This window comes from Lemur catta, chromosome 9 (assembly GCF_020740605.2).
Source record: "Lemur catta isolate mLemCat1 chromosome 9, mLemCat1.pri, whole genome shotgun sequence".
NCBI lineage: Eukaryota > Metazoa > Chordata > Mammalia > Primates > Lemuridae > Lemur > Lemur catta.
In genome coordinates, this window is record NC_059136.1 from 4,508,937 (window position 1) to 4,524,560 (window position 15,624).

The window sequence follows — 15,624 nt, forward strand, 5'->3', positions numbered from 1 at the left end:
CCTCCAGCATGGAGGACTGGGTGGCCCATGCTCAGGGTGAGCTGGTGACACGGAGCCTCTACAGTCTACCCGTTTGGTTGCTTAACATCATCATCCACCCATCCTCCATACTTAAACTCACAAACAACAGAACCCAATAGCAAGACAAGAGATGTTTCTCAAAAAGAATATAGCTGTGAGGAGTTCATGGCTTCGCTCCAAACCTGTAGGGTTTTCTGTCATTCTTTTGCCATCTTGCCCATGTATTTATTGCTTGCCCAGGGCACCCCCTGGGTAAGCTGTGTGAAAGCAGGGATCTTGTTCACCCTATATCCTTCCCACTTAGAACAGTAGGCACATCGTAGGTGCTCAATAAATGTTAAGTTAATGAATTGTGTCCATGAAGTCCCCTGTCACATTGAATAGGGCTGACCTGTGTAACCAATGGGATATTGCAGAAATGACAGTGCATCTTATGAACCCTTAACTCCCATGGTTAACTACCTCATTTTTTGGCTATTCCCAATTTCAGATTCCAGAGAAGAGAAATCTGCTTGGCTCACCCTGTCTGTGCTAAGCCATGCTGTAGATTGTCAAGGGGCCTAGAAATTGGAGGCTCTGGAGAGATGTGTCTGCCCACCTTAGTCAGTCAAAAGGGGTATGGCCTCCTAGACACTGTGGTTGACAAATCTAGTACAATCGAGTCACATCCGGCTCTGTCACCCAGACAGGAGTGCAGTGGCACAATCATAGATCACTGTAATCTCGAACTTCTGGGTTCAAGTGATCCTCTTATCTCAGTCTCCCAAGTGGCTGGGATTATAGGTGCACACTACCATGCCCAGCTAATTTTTTCATTTTTTTGTAGAGACAAGGTCTTGCTATGTTGCCAGGCTCAATAGGGTCACATCTTATCTGAGGATTGATTCCGAAATCTCTATGTAAGCCTTTATCACGTATAGTCAGAGTTACTCATGAAGATCCCTTAAATTGCCCATAAATTTCTGCACTATACAGTACTACCTATCAAAACCCCAGCTCTTCCAGCTTTTCTTCCAAAGGCAGGACAGATGGCTGTTTCTGTGGTTGAGCACCACATGAAGGAGTTGGTTTGCTTTATGGGTCATGTTGTTTGAAAAATACACATCTTTAGACATTACAGCCACAGTCCTCATGATTAGATGCTCACAGAATAAGAGGCACGTGGGACCCATGTGAGACCCACTGAGAGAATGACAGTTCCCGTCACATCTATTTCTGCTCATTCTGGGTCACAGTGAGTAGACTGTAAGTTTGCCCCTCCCCTCTTCCCTCCTCCCCTCTCCTTACTGCTTTTCTTCCCTCTCCTCCTTTTGAACACATATAAGCTGCAAGGTTTTAAACAGCCACTTGCTCTTGTTGGATTTACACATGAATTGCAAGGAAGTCTGAATATAAGTGGAAGAAAATTAATCTGATGTCAGTGAGAAAGCCCTGAGCACAGACGTAAAAGAAGAAAGCAGCAAAATCATATTGATAATCCTATTTCTTGAACTAGATCACACATGAAAGGTAAGAAGATTTTAGAAAACAGCTATTACCAATTCTCAGGGAGATTAGACAAGGACAGTGCAGGGGGAACTGGGTGCTTCATCATATTAGATCGTCCCTGGAAGCTGTAATGAATAGGCTTACAGGAAATTGGATTATTAAACAGACGATAAACAAGAGAAACCTAGGTGGCAAGTGGGGGATAGTAATGGAGAGATTAAAAAACAATCAAGAGAAAATGCCAGGCTTTTAGGATAAAATGTGAAGATATAGTATAGGGGGAAAAACACCTTAAGTTTCCAGATAAAATAAATCACGTGGAACAGAATCAATAATTAAAAACTTGTTTATTCTCTTTCTCACCTTTCTTCTCTCCCCGCCCACACACAGACACACACCCTACGCGACTGTCAAATCCACAAGGGCAGAGAGTTTTGTCTGTTTTCTTCACTGCTGTCTCCTTGGAACTTAAAACAGTGCCTACACTACAGTAAGTGCTCAATAAATATTTTTGGAATAAATGAATGAAAGACTTTAAAATGAACTCAGATAGGTCATGTTGTACCAATGAAGATGAGATGGCAACCCAACCCTAAGATATATCCTGGTGAAGTTCTTAAACTTGGTGTGCAAATAAAGGCTTCTCCCACATTTTAAGCAGAAAAAACAAATCTAGATGACTTTTGGAGATCTTAATAATCAAGACAATCTTGAACTTCACAGGCAGCAGTCAATGCCTGAGACAATGGAATGAAAGCTACAGAATCCTTAAGAGGAAAGTGTGTGACTAAAATAAAGCCTTAAGCCCCACCCCAGCCAACAGAATGGACCCCCTCTTGGCCAAAGGGACACCCTCAAACAAAACCTACAGCTGAGTTGTGGCCATGAGAAGGGAGGTCAAGACCCTCTTCCCTGTGCCTTTTGGAGTTATTCTTTGTAAGAATGAGATACAAAGTCATTAACAAGCCTAAGACCATGTAAGGCAAACATTAAACCACACCTGCAGGTCATCAATTTACTTAGTAGATCACTTGCATCCAGGTGTATGTATGTCTGGTGCTTTGTCTCTGATGAACAGCTTTTCTTATCTTAGAACATTCCAAGCTTTTAGACAAAGCTTCGTGTCTTTAACCAATTACAAATCAATCAATCTTTAAAGCCACCTATAATCTGTAAGCCTCCATTGGAGATGTCCCGCCTTTTCGGGCCAGACCACTGTGTCAATTTATGACTTTATGTGTCATTCCTGTCTCCCTGAAATGTATAAAAGCAAACTGTAACCCAACCACGGGGAGACCACTTGCTCAAGGCTTTTTGGGCGGTTCGCCAGGCCATGGTCACACGTATTCGGTCCAGAATAAATCTCTTTATTTTACAGAGTTTGGGTTCTTTTCCGTTGACAGGAGTCTCCCAGGACTCCTGAAGCCAGCCTGAGGTCGGCCACAGGGGAAGACAAGGAAACGCAGAGGCCAAAGGACGCCTGAGAAGGGAGAGCGCTTCACCGTGGCGCCCTCTGTGAGCCCGCTGTCCCCTTCTCCTGGAACTTGGGATCTGGCGGGAGGAGACGGGCAGCCCAGGAGCAGGTGAACGACGACTGAATCAGCGACTCACGAGCAGCTTGGCCCGCCCGGGCAGTTCCAGCCCTGGGCTGCCGCAGGCCCCTCGCCCTGGCGCCGACCCCAGGACTCTTCCCAGACGCTCAGACCTCGGGCGGGCACCCCCTGCAGACCTGGGGCAGGGCCTTGTGGAGGCAGGGCCCGCCGGCAGCACGGGCCAGTCACTGCGGCGTGCAGGGGCGGTGGCGGGAGCGCGGGCCGGGCGGCCGTCGGTGCCGGGCGAGCCCGCTCCACCCCGCGCCTGCGCCGTCCGACCTCGTCCGGGCCGCGCTCCCACAGACCCCCGGAAGCGGAGGGACCCCTGAAGCCCGGGTCCTCAGGCCCTGGCGACTCCGGCGCCTGCTTTCAGCCTGTGTTTATTGAACACCTACTATGCGCGAGGAGCTGGTGGACAAACCAGCCACAGAACCTGCCCTAGCGGGGTTTTCGCCCCGAGGGGTCGCCCCGCAGCCCCTGCCCGGACCCACCCTGGGCCCCCCGAACGCGCCTGGGACGCCGGCCGGCCTGCGCACGCTCAGAAAGGTAGGCAGCACTTTCTGTACCTTGGGGACAAAAATAAAAACCCAGTCACTTAAGTGGCACTCCCACAGCAGCGTTGACTTCATGACTGGAGACAGGAAAAAAAAAAACCCACTGGTGTCTGAACAAAGAGACATACTTGGCAAGTTTCGTTATACTGACTGACGGCCTGATTCCCAGCCCTTGGGGCGGGGGAGGCACTGACGGCCCACCCCCCACCTCCCAGGAAAAAAGGATGAAAATAAATTCCCAGAACAGACCCAAGACGGCACCCCCAGCTCCCCCCAGTCCCAAGCTCGGTTTGGTGACTGGCTCACTGGGAACTGTGGGATGGAAGGTTACGAGGAAAAGGACTTGCCTGTCGGTGACAGGAACCCTGCCCACGAGCAGCCAGGCCTGGGGGCAGGGACCTGGGGGAGCCAGAGCCGCTCTCCCAGGCTGTGCCTCTGTGGGATCTCTTTTTTTTTTCTTCCCTACTGTGTCCCCCTTGGTCCCTCCATCTCTATGTCTCTGGGTCTCTCTGACTCTTTCTCCAGCTGCCTCTATGTCTCTCTGCTTCGCAGAACATCTACCTCCCCTCCCTCCCCTGCCTGCCGGCTGTCTCATCTTGCTGAAACACGGCTGGTCGTCCCTTGACACAAGTTTGGTGCACAGTGACCGATGCTGTCTCTACATGTCCCCACTCCAAATCCCCAGCGCAGAGGGTGACTGGCTCAGCCTCTGTAGCACGGGGCCAGCTCTGTCCGTGGCCGCTGTGGTTGTGTGAGCCGCGGACGGGCGGGCACGGTCCACTCTTGGGCGTGGCAGTGGGTGCGAGAGATCGCAGAGAAAGGGGCAAAAGCTGGGGATACACCTCAGAAAGGCTTCTAGCTAGGCAGGGAAACTGCTCTGTATGCTACTGTAGGGAGCAGGCCCCTGGTCCCCTAAAGGTTCACGGCAGAGTCACTGATGTGCAGCAGATTGATTAACAGGCGAAAAGGCGTACACATTCATGTAGGGCGTATATACGGGAGCCTTCAGAATGAAGACTCAAAGATACAGGGGAAATTATCCACTTTTATGCTTAGGTTCAACAAAGCATGGACAGCTGGGTAGAAATGTGATTGGACAAAGAGGGTATGATTTAAGGCTAATGAACTGAGTGGGGAAACCCAGCTAGGCCTGTGTAGATTCTTCTTGGCCTCTCTGAGCTGCATTCCTTCCTTCTGGGTGCAGGGTGGGCCCTTTCTGGAATGGGGGTCTGTGACCTACAGTCAAACAAGGTAGGTCAGATAATTTCTTTATGGTCAGTTTTTATACAGATTAAAGGTTTTATGGCTGGCTTTTATGACCTGCCTTGGGGAAGAAGGACTGTGGTTTCTATGGCTAGCCTCAGGGGAGAATGGGACTGAGAGACAAGGGGACAGGAGAAGGTCAGAGAGCTTTTGCTTCTGAGGTCTTCATTATAGGGTACTGTTTTCTGAGTCTCATCAGTACTGTAACAGTGCGTGTATGCCAGGATACCTTTGTCCAGGCCCACAGAATATACACCAGGATGAACCCTAATGTACACTGTGGACTCTTGGTGATGGTGGTGTGTCTGTGCAGGTTCATCAGTTTTAACAAATGGACCACTCTGGTGGGGGTGTTGACAGTGGGGCAGGTGGGCAGGGGGTATATGGAACCTTTCTGTACCTTCCTTTCAATTTTCCTGTAAATATAAAACTGCTTTTAAAAAATTGTCTTAAAATTTTTTTTAAAAACTACAAAAAAGGGCTTCTACGTTAAGAACCCCACAAAAGGAGGTATTCCTGGAAATCCTGAGGGAAGAGCCTGAATGTATCGCTTCTAATGCCTTGTGCTCCCTTTTTGCAGATTTTACAAATATATATAAATATATGTACATTCCTAAGGCTTAAAGATAAATTTCACATGTGACTGTGAAATAAGGTAATAAAAGGATGTCCCTGTTCTACATGGCTGAAAGGTTTTCTAAATACAGTATGTTGCACTGGTTTCTTCATGCAGCCTTTTCCTAATTTAAAGGTGCTATAATTATATATCATGCACTGACATTGCTTAAAGTCTGTGTAAAAACTTGGCCCAGGAAGAACCTAATCAAAATATGCAGTTTCCTTGATTTAATATGACCAAGATTTTATCTTTAAAATGCTGCATGTTTTCAGAGAGAGCTCTGGGAACAGAGCTTTTTCTGTCACTCTTTCTCAAGACGAGGGTGTCTTGAATCTCAGGGAAGGAACAGGAAGGTACATCCTCATCCAGGAGAGACATCTCTGAAAGGTACAGCTGCTCAGATGTGGGCCAATGACGATTCATAGATTTCAGGACTACAGCCTGGGGAGATACTCCAGCTTCTTCTAGATTCTGAATGTTGAATAAACTACTGAAGAGAAATGTCTACATCAGCTTCTTTGTAGAAACTAAACACAGCAATATTCCCCCATCCTGAATCACAGAGAGATTAATTGTTGTTCAAGTGGCTGTTTCTCATCCAGGGTGTTGGCTGGGCCTCTGGTTTCCTGGGAATTTCCTGAAACCATGGTTTGTCTAGTTTCAGACTTTGAGAGCCCCGGGGAGGGGCTGGGGCCAGGGGCTGCCCTCCCAGCCCAAGCAGAGCAGCTCTGATTTGATCTGTTTTCATTTATTTTCCTAATTTAATTGTTCTTGGATTAGTTGTACATTAAACATCAGTTAAATAGCAATAGTCCCTTAATCCATCCCTACAGAGTTCAAACTCTTTAAGTTATTTTTTAAATATTTACTTCTGTAATCCTAAGTAATATGCTTATATGACTATTGATTTTTTCAGTTTGAACCATCATCTTCTGCCTTCTGCCTTCCTACTGTGGAAGATGAAGCTTAAGCTCTTAGCACACCCTCTCGCCCTACACACTCACACCTACACACAAACACACCGTTTCCCCCTCCGTACCTTCCCAAGAGAGTTACATCACGATGTTTAATGAAATCAGTAGTGTTTACACTGTGATGACTGTAGAAGGCGCTGTTAATACTCTGCCCATCATGGCACAAGCACTGAACTTCAAGTGCCGAATCAGGGCACAGATTTCCAGGAGAGGCGACAGATGAAAGGAGACTTGAACACGCCCGCGACCCAAGGGGCGGAGCGCAGGGGGCGGAGCTGGAGGGGGCGGGGGCGCTGGACCAGGGACAGTGGGAACGCCCGGGAGTTTAGTGCAGGGTAGTGTTGAGGTCAGGTTTGCATTTTGGAGATGCCTGAGGTGCCCTGTGAGGACGGGTGGGGTGGGGGGCGCACCTAGAAGCAGTCTCCTGGGCGAGGAGTGGCACCGGCCTGGAGGAGGCAGTCAGGGGCCGCCGTCGGGGGGCAAAGGGGACAGCCGGCCCCGACGGGAGGATGCTGCGTTCCGGTCTGGACGTGCTGAGTTGGAGCTGCCTGTGGGAGATGCGGGGCTGGAACACGGTGGAGAAATACTTTTTTATTAATAGTTGGCTCCAGAATTTCAGTTAAGAAATTGGCTTTGTGTGGGAAAAAATCGTGCTAAGAGCTTGCTGTAGAAGGTGAAACTCCCACTCCCGAGGGCCGGGGTGTCAGCAGATCTCGAGACTCAGAGGAGGGAAAGATGCTTCAGATGATAGGATTTTGGAGTTGCCGTGGCAAAGCGAAAGGTGGAGGGGGCGAGAAGCAGAGATGGCAGAGGCTTTGCAAGGCCCCCGAGTCCTTGCCTGGGAGCACCCGCAAGACCTTTGGCAAAGTCTGATAACCCCACAGTGGGGTGTGATTAATGTTGTGAGGGAACCAAGGAAGAGGTTGAGTTTTCCATCACAGTCTACCTGGTGCGGACAGAGAGGCAGTGTGCGAGGAAGCCAGGCCCGGAGAAGAGCTGAGGCCCGAGTTCCTGGGAACCAGAACAAACCTGGGGGAGGCCTCTCCGTTGTACCAAGTGTGAGACTGGTGGTTCACCTAGATTTCAAGCGGATAGGGAGCCCCTTGCTAAATTATCCCAGGATGGCATGGAGGGGACAAGGCCCCCAGATTGGGGTGGGGTGAGAGGGGAGGAGGGCCCGCCCCAGCTGAGCTCTGTGTGTGAGCTGCCTGGGGCATGTGTGGCCGCAGGAGGGGAAAGGGAGATTTCAAGGAAGAAGAAGCCCAAAACATCAAGTGGTGCCGGGAAGCCTGGAGCGATCAGGACTGATGAGAGTCCACTGGGTATAGTGACAAGGAAGTTGGAGGGGTCTGCGGGGAGCACTGCTGCAGTAGGTGGGTGGAGACAGCAGGTGCTGGACTGCAGAGGGGGAGAGTGAACAGGTGCCATGGATTGACTGTCTGTGTTCCCCCAAAATTCATCTGTTGAAATCCTAAGCCCCGAGGTGATAGTATTAGGAGGTGGGAACTTTGGGAGGTGATCTAGGATATGGGGCAGAGCCCTCAGGAATGAGATTAGTACCCTTAGAAAAGGGGCCCCAGAGAGCTCTCTCCCTCTGATCTCTGACACGTGGCAATGACGTGGAAGAGTCTGTAATCTGCAGCCCGGAAGAGGCCCTCTCCAGAACTTGACTGTTCTGGCCTTCTGATCTCACTTCCAGCCTGCAGACTATGAGAAATAATTTCCTGTTGTTTATAAGCCACCCAGTCTATAAGATTCTATCAAAGCAGCCTGAATGGACTAAAACAATAAGTAGGTGGTGAGAAATAGCACAGAGTATGGACAAAACTTTCTAGAAACTTAACTGTGAAGATGTTCCAGGAGCCCCTTGGTTAAATTCTCCTCCAAAGGCCTAAAGACCCTGTAATACCATCATGCAGCTATTTTTGTTTTTCTCTCTCTGGGGAAAAAAAAAAAGTATAAAACAGGCTGGGCGCGGTGGCTCACGCCTGTAATCCTGGCACTCTGGGAGGCCAAGGCGGGTGGATCGCTCGAGGTCAGGAGTTCGAGACCAGCCTGAGCAAGAGTGAGACCCCGTCTCTACTAAAAATAGAAAGAAATTATCTGGCCAACTAAAAATAATATATAGAAAAAATTAGCCGGGCATGGTGGCGCATGCCTGTAGTCCCAGCTACTCGGGAGGCTGAGGCAGGAGGATCGCTTAAGCCCAGGAATTTGAGGTTGCTGTGGGCTAGGCTGACGCCAAGGCACTCGCTCTAGCCCGGGCAACAGAGGGAGACTCTGTCTCAAAAAAAAAAAAAAAGGATAAAACAAATTGTGACTGTTGTAATTCAAAGTTCCACCCAAATCTGTGTGCCCCTTTCTCACAAAGATATATTTTACATCTTTGTTACAAAATTAATATGGATTTTTTCAAAAGTCTCTAGGAGAACTCTTGAGTCAAAATTGTGCCAGTAACTACACAGAGAGGAGGAAATGGAATTCTGATTGGAAGGTGTCATTGCCAATTATCTCTGCTCCCAAAAGAAGCTATGAAGAAGGTTCAGAAGACCCCCCCTCCCTTTAAAACGGGTTGTTTGGTTGTGAAAACTCCACTCCCCAAAATGGATGGGAGATCCAATTCTCCTTGAATATATTTTTTTAAAGTACAACAAAGGAGAGGACTAAAACCAAGTGTTTAAATAACCAGACCTATATGATGTTGTTGCATGGAGGAAAAGGAAAGTAGAATGAACCCTTTGGACTGGTCTCTAGCATTCTTGGTGTCTTGACATTTCTACCTCATTTCTCATGGAAATGCAAGCAATTGCAGAGACACAGAGAACAAGAGCTTTATGTCAATACATTAGCTTGACACAAAAAGTGGCAAGTCTGGTAGGTGGCATCTTAGGACTCAGAAGCCTGTAGGTGGACAACCTACAGAGAAATGACAAAGTAAAGGGAGAGAGACCAGGACTGACCCCTCCAAGCTACTGATAGCCAGGGTTTCACTATCTAGGTGAGAAGGGCTTGCCATTAAATACCAGAGTAAGCCTGCGACCACACCAGTATATTGTTTTCAGAGGTTCGGTATTAGCTGGCTGGTAAGTTGCAGAAGTTCATTTCATGGCGTGGGTAGTTTTTCCTAACAAGTCAATGCTCAGATTGGTCTACTCACCAGGCTCACATTTGGATCAGGAAAATAAAATGAAAGCCCTATTGGATTGTTGGTACATCTTGGAGCAAATTCCTTAGGGACAGATGGGTGAGAGGCTGTTGGTTGACATTTAACTATAGTTCCAAATTTATCAAACATCTCCTTGCAATATGTCCACGTCAGCCTGGGAGTGGACTGGACTTCACGGCCAGAGAAGCTGCCTGCCTTCCAGGCTGTGCTGCTAGTACTCTCCTTCTACCCCATGCTGGGCATGGTTCACCTGCTTGCATTGTGGGCCTGGAGTTTTCTTTGTGACAAGGTTTTTTAACTACAGATGCAATTTCTTTAATAAATATGTGGATATTCAAATTACCTATTTCTTCTTGAGTAAGCTTTGGCAGTTTGAGTTTTTTAAGGAATTTATCCATTTCATTTAAGTTATCAAATCTGTTGGCATAAAGTTGTTTATAATGTTCCTTTATTATCCCTTCAAAATCTATAGAATCTGTAGTGATGTCTCCTCTCATTCCTGATATAGGCAATTTGTGTTTTCTGTTTTTTTCCTAATCAGTCTGGCAAGAGGTTTATCAATTTTATCAATATTCTCAAAGAACTGCCTTTTGGTTTTATTGGTTTTATCTATTGTTCTTTTGTTTTCCATTTCATTGACTTCCTTTTTGATTTTTTTTTTTTTTTTGAGACAGGGTCTTGCTATGTTGCCCAGACTGGAGTGCAGTGGCATCATCATAGCTCACTAGAACCTCAAATTCCTAGGATCAAGCAATTCTCCTGCCACAACCTCTGGAGTAGCGGGTACTACAGATGGACGTCACCACACTCAGCTAATTTTTCTATTTTTTATAGAAACAGGGCCTTGCTTTTCCCAGGCTGGTCTCAAACTTCTGGCCTCAAGCAATCCTCCTGCCTCAGCCTCCCAAAGTGTTAGGATTACAGGCGTGAGCCACTGCACCTGTCCCTCCTGCACCCTTGATCTTTATTATTTCCTTTTGTTTGTTTACTTTGGATTTAATTTGATCTTCTTTTTCTAGTTTTTAAGTAGAAGCAGAACATTGATTTAAGATATTTCTTCTTTTTTCTTTTTTGTTAATTTTAATTATTTTAATATAAGATGAAACATACAGAGGCAAAAACTATGTGGCACACTAGATGGCGTGTTCATAGCCTGTGTTGTTTCTCTTCTCTAAAACATGTCCAGATTTAAAAGTTGCTCAAACGTTGTAGCAGCAGTGGAGTTCGTTTATATATATATTAAGTTGGAGATAATCAAATTTTTAAATACACTTACCATTTATTAGCAAATCCCAATTCTATGAGTCACACTACAGAAAGAGTTGCACTAGCACATTAACCCATAATAACATATTTATAAATAATATTAATGAAAGCATGATTTGGGAAAACTCTCTGAGACAACCTAAATATACATTAGATTGTGTATTCTTTTTTTTTTAATTTCAGAATATTTGGGGGGTACAAATATTTTAGTTACATGATTTGCTTTTGTGCAGTTTGAGTCAAAGTTATATGTGTGCCCATCACCAAGATAGAGTGCATTGTACCCGTTAGGTGTCAATTTATCTGTTCCCTCCTCCCCCCTCTCACCTGCTTGGTTTCTGTTGAGTTTTACTACTATATATGCACATAGATATTGATCGATTAGTTCCAATTTAATAGTGAGTATATGTAGTGTTTCTTTTCCACTCTTGCAATACTTTGCTTAGAAGAGTGGTCTCCAGTTCCATCCAAGTTGTTACAAAAGGTATTAGTTCACCATTTTTTTAATGGCTGAGTATTACTCCATAGTACACACATACCACATTTTATTAATCCACTCATGTATGGATGGGCACTTGGGTTGATTCCACATCTTTGTGACTGTGAATTGTGGTGCGATAAACATTTAAGTGAAAGTGTCTTCTTGATAAAGTGATTTTTTTCCTTTGGGTAAATCCCAATAGTAGGATTCCTGAATCAGATGCTCGGTCTACTTTTAAGTTCTTTGAGTTATCTCCATACTACTTTCCATAGAGGTTGTACTAATTTGCAGTCCCACCAACAGTGTATAGGTGTTCCTGTCTCTCCACATCCATGCCAGCATCTGTTGTTTTGAGAATTTTTGGTAAAAGCCATTCTCACTGGAGTTAGGTGATATCTCATTGTAGTTTTGATTTGCATTTCCCAGATGATTAGAGACTTTGAGCGCTTTTTCATGGTTTTTGGCCATTAGTCTGTCTTCCTTTGAAAAGCTCCTGCTCATGTCTTTTGCTCACTTTTTTATGGGATTGTTTGGTTTTTTTCTTACTGATTTGTTTGAGTTCTTTGTATATTCCGGTTATCAGCCCATTATCGGAGGTATGGCATGCAAATATTTTCTCCCATTTTAGAGGTCATCCATTCACTCTATTCATTGTTTCCTTGTCTGTACAGAAGCTTTTAAATTTAATCAAGTCCACTTTGTTGATTTTTGTTGTTGCTGTGATTGCCTTTGGGGTCTTCTTTATAAATTCTTTGTTTAGGCTGATATCTAGAAGAGTTTTTCCAACATTTTCTTCTAGAATTCTTATAGTTTCATATCTTAGGTTTAAGTCTGTTATCCACCATGAGATAATTTTTGTGAGAGGTGACAGGTGTAGATCCTGTTTGTTTTCTACATGTGGCTATCCAATTTTCCCAGCACCATTTATTGAATAGGTATTCTTTTCCCCAGTGTATGTTTTTATCTGCTTTATCAAAGATCAGGTGGCAATATGAGGCTGGTTTTATATCTGGATTCTCTGGTCTGATCCATAGGTCTATGACTCTGTTTTTTTGCCAGTACCCTGCTGCTTTGGTTACCATAGCTTTGTAGTATAGCTTGAAGTCTGGTAAAGTGATGCTTCCTGATTTGTTCTTATTGCTTAAGGTTGCTTTGGCTATTTGTGGTCTTTTCTGGTTCCATACGAAGCATAGAACTGTTTACATACTCTGCAGTTTTTTTCCTCAGTGTTTTGTAGTTCTCCCTATAGAGGTCTTTCACCTCCTTAGTTAAATATATTCCTAGATATTTTATTTCCTTCATTGCTGTTATGAAAGGTATTGAGTCTTTGATTTGATTCTAAGCTTGACTGTTGTTGATGTATAAGAATGCTACTGATTTGTGTACATTGATTTTGTAATCTGAAACTTTGCTGAATTTGTTTATTGATTCCAGGAGTCTCTTGGCAGAATCTTTGGGGTTTTCTAGATATAAGATCATATTGTCAGCAAAGAGCAATAGTTTCACCTCTTCTTTCCCCATTTGAATAGCCTTGATTTCCTTCTCTTGTCTGATTGCTCTGCCTAGGACTTACAGCCCTATGTTGAATAGACGTGGTGATAGTGGGCAACCTTGTCTGGTTCCAGTTCTAAGTGGGAATGCTTTTCATTTTTCCCCATTTGGTATGATGTTGGCTGTGGGTTTGTTGTATATGGCTTTTTAAATTTTGAGGTAAGTCCCATCTATGCCTATTTTGTTAAGCGTTCTTATCATAAAAGGGTGCTGGATTTTATCAAATGCTTTTTCTGCATCTGTTGCGAAGATCATGTGGTCTTTGTTTTCGCTTCTATTTTTGTGGTGAATTACATTTATAGATTTGTGTAGGTCGAACCATCCTTGCATCTCTGGTATGACGCTTACTTGGTTGTGGTAAATTATTATTATTTTTTTGATGTGCAGCTGAATTCTGTTTGTTGGGATTTTATTGAGAATCTTTGTATCTATTTTCATAAAGGATCTTGGTCTATAATTTTATTTTTTTGTTGTGTCCTTTCCTGGCTTTGGTATCAAGGTGATATTGGCTTCATAAAACGAGTTGGGGAGGATTCCTTTCTTCTTGATGTTATGAAATAATTTCAGCAGTATACATACCAGTTCTTCTTTGAAGGTCAGGTAATATTTAGGTGTGAAACCATCTGGTCCAGGACTTTTTTTGTTGGAAGATTTTTTTATTGCTGTTTCAATTTTGATACTTGATATTGGTCTGTTCAAATTCTATTTCTTCCTGGTTGATTCTAGGGAGGCTGTGTGCTTCCAAGAATTTGTCCATTTCCTCCATGTTTTTAAGTTTATGTGCATAGAGATTTTTATAGTATTCTGAGATAATATTTTGTATTTCTGTGGTATCAGTTATGATTTCTCCTTTTGCATTTCTTATTGAGCATATTAGAGTCCTTTCTTTTCTGTTTCTGGTTAATCTAGCAAGAGGCCTGTCAATTTTGTTTATCTTTTCAAAGAACCAACTTTTTGTTTCATTAATCTTCTATATAATTCTTTTGTTATCGATTTCATTTAGCTCAGTCTGACCTTGGTTAGTTCTTTTCTTCTGCTGGATTTGGACTGGTTTGCTCTTCCTTTTCCAGTTCCTTGAGGTGATTCATTAAATTGTTGATTTGTAATCTTTCTGTCTTTTGGACATAGGCATTTTAGGGCTATGAATTTTCCTCTTAGGACTGCTTTAGCTGTATCTCATAGATTTTTGTTTTTGAAATTTATGTCTCCTTTATCATTCAGTTTGAAGAATCTTCTGATTTCCGTCTTAATTTCCTCCTTGACCTAGCTATCATTCAACAGTAGGTTGTTTAGTTTCCATGACTTTGTGTGTAGATGAGTGTTTCTGTTGGAGTTGATTTCTAATTTTATTCCTCTGTGATCTGAGAAGATACATGTATAATTTCTATTTTTTTTAATTTTTTGAGGCGTGTTTTATGGTCTAAAATGTGGTCAATCTTAGAGAATGTTCTATGAGATGATGAGAAGAACATATATTCAGTGGTTTGGGGGTAGAATGTTCTATAGATGTCTGTTAGCCCATTTGTTCTAGAGTTCTCTTTAAGTCCATTGTTTCTTTGTTAATTTTGCTTAGAGGATCTATCCCATTCTGTCAATGGGGTGTTGAAGTCCCCAGCTGTGTGCTGCAGTTTATCATTTTGTTTAGATCAAGTAGGATTTGCTTTATATAACTAGGTACTCCTGTGTTAGGTGTGTAAGTGTTTAGAATAGTTATGTCTTCTTATTGAATAGTTCTCTTTACCATTATATAATTACCCTCTTTGTTTTTATTTACTTTTGTTGATTTGAAGTCTATGTTATCTGATATGAGAGTGGCTACACCAGCTTTCTTTTGGTGTCCATTTGCATGGAATATTATTTTCCATCCCTTCACCTGGAGTCTGAATAAGTTCTTGTGGGTTAGATGTGTTTCCTGGTTCAGCAAATACTTGGCTTGTATTTTTTTATCCATTCCATCAGCCTATGTCTCTTGAGTGGGGAGTTTAGGCCATTCACATTTATTGAAAGAACTGATAAATGGAGTGGATTTCTGTTCATCCTGTTGAGTAGAACTTTATTGTTCTATTTTTACCTCTGGAGTTATTGTGGTATCTGGGCTTTGACCTTTAGCTTTTTAGTGATTTTACACTGGTGGGTATCGTGTCAATCCATGTATAATGCAGTTCTGAGTACTTCTTGCAGTGCAGGTCTGGTCTCGAAAAATTCCCTCAGTGTTTGCTTATCTGAGAAGGTGTTTATTTCTCTCTCATATAAGTAACTTAGTTTTGCAGGACACAAAATTCTAGGGTGGTCATTATTCTGTTTGAGAAGACTGACAAAGGGGCCCCAATCCCTTCTAGCTTGTAAGGTCTTAGTTGAGAAATCTGCAGTTAGTCTGATAGGTTTTCCTTTACAAGTTACCTGATTTTTCCACCTTGCTGCTCATAGGAATGCCTCTTTCACATTTACTTTGGCAAATCTAATGACTGTGTGTCATGGTGATTGGCTCTTTGTTATGACTCTCCCAGGAGTCCTTTGAGCTTCTTTTAGCTGGCTATCTAGATTTCTAGCAAGGCCAGGAAAATTTTCCTTGAGTATTCCTTCAAATAGGTTTTCCAACCCTTGTGTATTTCCTTCTTCACCCTCAGGGATGCCTATGATTCTTATGTT